This window comes from Cydia strobilella, chromosome 27 (assembly GCF_947568885.1).
Source record: "Cydia strobilella chromosome 27, ilCydStro3.1, whole genome shotgun sequence".
Taxonomy (NCBI): Eukaryota; Metazoa; Arthropoda; class Insecta; order Lepidoptera; family Tortricidae; genus Cydia; species Cydia strobilella.
In genome coordinates, this window is record NC_086067.1 from 5915841 (window position 1) to 5922348 (window position 6508).

A 6508-nucleotide genomic window follows, 5' to 3' on the forward strand; every position below is an offset into this window, starting at 1 on the left:
CCTTTGCGTGACCTTGAGCCTTCTTATGAGGCCCATTGTTAGTGCCCACGTCTCAGATCCGTATGTCATCACTGGCAACACACACTGGTCAAAGACTTTTGACTTAAGACACTGCGGCAATTTGGCAACTAAATTACTATTGATTAATCAAATCATTCCGATATATTCCTATTAACAATATAGCACAATTACAGCAGCTTAGTTGTTACGTCGAGTAAGTAATCGTAGTAAAACTTCTGTAAGTTTTGGCACATCGAGTTAAATTAATTGACTTGAAGAATTGTCTTGCCCAATAATATACCTAATTGTGGTTTGTTTACATTCTTTTAAATACCTAAAGATACAGACTATATGTCTGGTACAGATGTAGAGCATAATCCTTTGCTATCGTATATTCTCGGAAACATTTGTATTTGCCATGCTACTTCAGCAGTCAACCTCAGTACTTTCGTGCGTTGATTGCGATGGTTAGGATTATGCATTACGTCTGATACTTTGGTAAATTTGCCGGAATTAAAAAGTTAGTAGACGGAGATCTTTGTATAGTAATATATTTTAATTAAATTAGTAGACCATAATGGTAGTAATGAAGTATTAGAGAAATTTTTAGTTTTGAATGATTCACGGTTAGTTTCACTAGACTTATATTGACCGGGATATAGAACGTGATTACTTTTTGTATTATTTATGAGCTCCCGATATTTCGACGCAGACGAAGGGAAGGGAAGGGGTAGGGGGGGGGGGTGACCAGGTAATCACGGTTTGTATCCCGGTCAATATGTCTATTAAAGAAGTGCTAAATTTGGTTTTAATATTACTTTATAAGACCGCGTAGTTTAGTAATGGAAAATGAAATTTTTTTTTTAAATATAGTCCTTTTTATGGCTTATAAGTTCAATAAAAAAAAAGGAATTCCAACAAAAACTTATTTACATATTAACATTGTTATCAAAGGTCCATTAAACGATTATTTCAAAAAGTGGTGATTTTTCCTTTAAAAATAATTAAATTAGAGTTTTGAATGATTCACGGTTAGTTTCACTAGACTTATATTGACCGGGATATAGACCGTGATTACCTTTTCACCCGTGTGTTTGTCACCCGTGAACATGATGCATGTAACTGCGTCGAAATATCGGGAGCTCACAAATAATACAAAAGGTAATCACGGTCTATATCCCGGTCAATATAAGTCTAGTGAAATAATTAAATATACTAGGAGTTGTTGATAAAATCGGCTCCATATAAATGTTTTATTTTTCAAGCAAATATTTAATCTTGCCAGCAATGTGTTGAAATTGTGAATTTATTTTGTTAATATTATCAGTTACTTTTAGTGTCTAAGGCACTAGACCAAAGTTCTATTTTTACATAAATAATATTTATTTACAAAAATAGGCAAGCATTCCAACAATACTCGTAAGATACATAATTGTCATTCATGATCTTTATGACATATTTGTGGTATTTTCTATAAAAAGGGACCTGAAGCTGAAGGGAGCGCCTGGCGTTGGCGCTTACGCCATTATAAACGATGCTCCTATATAAATACAATGCCGCGCGACGCTGTGCGGCGTAAGCGCCATCGACAATAAGGTCCCTTTTCATAGAAAATGCCCCATTTCATGTTTATTATTTTGGAACGTACTAATCTTTTGGACGCCAATGACGGATATATCGGCACCACAGGTCCAGCGCCAAAGACAGATTAATCGGTCAAAGACCGCAGAGCAACATAGACCTACGTGCATGTGCATAAAGTTCAATTTCAGTTTTGACACTTCGGTGACGTGGCGTCCGAGTGTCAGCTTGTGTTTGACACGGCGTCGAAGTTTATAGAAAATACGATTTGACTTGACTTCCGGTTCGAGCGCCATCTTGATAGTTAGCATCGTGATTAATTACTTTGTTTTTTGCTCATTAATATTGTTTAAAGTGTAATATCGATAGCTTATTATACAGTAAACTAATGTGGTAGTGTGCAGTGAATGGAGAATTAATTTTGAAGCGCGTTTAACCACCATCTTGAAGTCAACGGCCGGTAGTCCACGTGCTTCTTGTAAAGTCTAGCTATCTATTTACAAGAGCTAACAAATCACCGTACACTGTCTTGTACAACCGTACAATTTTTGTCGTTTTTAAACCTCTTAATACCTTGATACTGGCGAAATAGTCCCACTGGGCTGAAGCCATAGTTTTAAAAGAAGAAGAAGATACGATTTGACAGAAATGACACGATATTTTTTTTTTTCAGATAAATATGTATCTACACCTTGGTTACCTCTAGTTTGTAATGAACAGAAGATTTTTATACATTTGTTTAAAGTGTACATTTTAAGCATAATAAGTTACGGCGTATATTAAATATCAACCTTATACATATTAAATCACATTTACAATCGGGTCTATCGCGAATTTATTTTGTTACCTTTATTTACCGACGTTTCGACACAGGTTTCACTGGTCGTGGTCGCGGCTAACTGACGCAACCGTATACTGCCTACTTTAAGATAGAAAATTAAATGTATAAAAACCATCGGTAAATCACAAACTAGAATGAATTAAGCCATACGTAACCTCCTGAGACCCAGAAGCATTTGTTTTGTTTTTGAATTTGGAACCCTTAGTTTATAAAGGGGCCCGCTGACTACCAGTCCGCCGGACGATATCGGCCTGTCAGTTAGAACAAAAATTTGACAGTTCCGAACAACTGACAGGCCGATATCGTCCGGCGGATTGATAGCCAGGCTTAAAGGGGCCCACTGGCTATCAGTCCGCCGGACGATATCGGCCCGTCAGTTGTTCGGAACTGTCAAAGTTTTGTTCTAACTGACAGGCCGATATCGTCCGGCGGACTGATAGTCAGTGGGCCCCTTAAAAGGTCAAAATAGATTGTGGAATATGTACAAAAATTTGTACGCAGGGTCTTAGGAGGATAGAGGTACAGTCGCCATCAGATATATCGGAGCGGCCAAGGTGCTCAAAAATATCTGAACACGCACCTAGCGCCTTGACAATAGAGGCGTGTTCAGATATTTGTGAGCACCTCGGCCGCTCCGATATATCCGATTGCGACTGTACATATAGTACATGTAGTAGTATTTTTTATTACAATATTCTTTTAATGAATTTTGCACGTACAATAATAGTGTTTATAGTCTACATAAGATATATCGGAGCACAAATATCTGAACACGCCCCTATTGTCGAGGTGATATAGAGTGCGTGTTCAGATATTTTTGAGCACCTCGGCCGTTCCGATATATCTGATGGCGGCTGTACATATAACTAATGACAAGTGAATGATAAAAACTAACATAAAAAACTGCCAAATAAAAGTTTCTTTGTCGATGGCACATTAGCAAGATCTCAGTCCCAATTTGGTATGGTTTCTTGAGTTTCTTCTTATACAATAGGTAACTAAGACATATTGAAACGAGTGTTCATTATACTTCATTAGATGTATTTATTATTTTTATGTCTGATATAATATAACGCACAATGTTGAATTGAAATAAACAAAAAAGAAGACAATTTTAAATTAATTTTTAACAAGCAGAAACGTCTGCGATCGATGCTATTAAGCTTAGAATAAATTTAAAAGTGGAAAAATTACTGCCTTGGGTGAGACTTGAACTCAACGAACTTGAACGGACTTGAACTTGATCCAGAGGCCGTGAGTTCAAGCCTCACCCAAGGCAGTAATTTTTCCACTTCTAAATTTATTCTAAGCTTAAGACAATTTTAATTTATATGAAGTCCATTACAAGAGTGATACTTGTATTATATTGAAGTCTCATTTTTATAGGAGACTAATATAATAATTTTAAAACTAACACGAGACTTAATCAGACCATAAATAAACATAAGTTTTTACGCGATTAAGTCCCGTTTTAGTTTTAAAATTATGAGTGAAAATCGTGTTAGTTTAGACCAAAGAGGATATAATAAGATAGAGCGGTACTGTCATAGTAAATTTTGTAAAACCACTGTAAATTCACTGCCATCTATCGACATACTTTAAAACTAAAAATGAAGATTTATAAAAATACGTTAAAATGTATTTAAATATGGATAAATGATTTTTTTATTTGCATTAATTATTTTTATATGATTTTGACCCATGCTCTTTTACTGATATGCGTTAAAATTATAAATAACAAAACGAAACCGTCAACGCCCTCTATACGAGAGTAGGCCAAAACTAGTGGCGCCATCTGATCGAGAATCAAATTTATGTGATTTTCGAGGCACGTTTTTTCCTTAGACTGTATCCATCTATTACGGAGTTATATCTATCTTTGGTTTAATAATTAATGTAAAATTTATATGTTTACAAGTGATTTAAGACGCATTTATGTATTTGTATATCGTAGATATTTGTATAGATATTTTTTCGTGTGATTTTGATAATAAACATGTATTAATGTGTCTATATTTTCATTTTAATCTAACCTGACCCTTAGTTACACATTTAAGCGCCACTTTCATTATCCCACTAACCCGGGGCTAAGTGGTTAAACCGTTAACCTAGTGTCAAATTGTACTGGTAACCATGGTACCATAGTTAAAAAACCGGACAAGTACGAGTCGGACTCGCCCACCGAGGTTTCCGTACTTTTAGTATTTGTTGTTATAGCGGCAACAGAAATACATCTGTGAAAATTTCAACTGTCTAGCTATCACGGTTCATGAGATACCGCCTGGTGACAGACAGACGGACAGCGGAGTCTTAGTAATAAGGTCCCGTTTTTACCCTTTGGGTACGGAACCCTAAAAAGAACACTTAAAATTCGTTTTATATATCGAGGGAATAGGAAGAATTTTGGTAGTAGCGACCTCTAGTGACGAAAATCATGAACTTAAAACTGATTTGGCTACTCGCTAATAGATGGCGCAACTTAATACATAGCCAGGAATGTGTAAAAGCTTTGTTTTCCCCTCGTATTCGAAGAAAAATATAAACAAATGGACCACCCTGCCTAGATATACGAGGGATTACAGTATGGGGTTCACCAAAATAGGAAAGTACAGGTGTCTTCGGCAACACGCATGTGACACCAGGCTTGCAGGTGTTCATACGCTGCGGCGACCGCTTTCCTCCATTCCATCAGATGGATATGCATTGTTTGCCACAGACGTTGTGTAAATAATAATTATTATTGTGATTTTCTTCTCATTTTCCTCGACAACTGTTTACCCGTCAACCCAGCGGCGAATCGAACGAAAATAAACGATTCGCTTCCGAGAAATACACGCAGGTAGGTAAATACATACGTATATACCTACACATATACAGTATAGTACTGTACTACATGTATGTTTAGGTAGGTATATCGGTACTACTAGTACATGTTGGTACACTAGGTACAGTCAGGGGTGCGAAACTCCTTTCGGGTATTCTCGGCTCCATTCGGCTCAGCACTGCTCCGAGCAATTTTTAGGGTTGACACAACTTGACGTCCCTTTGCGTGCACGACCACAGATAAGATAATGATTTGAATTTTGACAACCCTAAATAGCCGAAAGGGATAGTGCCATATATTAGAAAGGGGCAGCATGATTCGTCCCTGAATCGCGTCCAACTTCGGTTTTGTAGGAAGTTTCCTTTCTGTACGGTAGTACTATTATTTATTCTGTGGTACAACAATTAATAGTGGCGACAAGGGGGAGATGAGTCAGATGAGATGACCGTACGCGATGGTGTAATCTGTAATGGAACTTTCAGCAGGAGTAGCAGAGAAAGCGCTATTATCTTATGTCAAGGAAGTATGATGTGGACTGACCGTAAGAAAGGGAAGGAAAGGTCGGAAGTAAGACCCTGGGGCTTGGAAGCCGTAGTAAGGAAGCAGCCAAGATGAATTAGGGCTTTTATTTAGAACCATTGTACTATGATAATGCAAATAAATAAAATCAAAATCTAGATGAGGGAGAACCTAAGGCATGTTAGGACGCAAAATATCGAGATAACGAAGCCCCAAACAATATGTATCGAAGTGTAAGACTAGGGCATGTTACGAGTAGGATGCAAAATATCGAGATAATGAAGCCCCAAACAATATGTATCGAAGTGTAAGACTAGGGCATGTTACGAGTAGGATGCAAAAATATTGAGATTACGAGCCCCAAACAATATTTATCGAAGCGTAAAACAATACCCAAACAGGCGGACTAAAATTGTCTATCTGTCTATCCTTTGCAATAGATCGTCGATCGTGGTCGGCGATCTATTGCAAAGGATAGACAGTAAGTACCTACAAGGATTGGGCCGTACACATGCCATATGCATGCATAAATTTGGGCCATATTAGCTACCAAATGGACACAGTTTAACCGAGGCAGACCAAACAGAAAATGGCGAAACATTAGGTTCCTGGGTGCATACTGTGTCTGCCAGTGGCGGAAGACAGGGAAAGTCACGCGAACCTAATTCACACCTCAGACAAATCACAAACTGATCAGGGTCAAACGTTCACCCGAACCCAGAAATACAAGATTCCGCGTACAA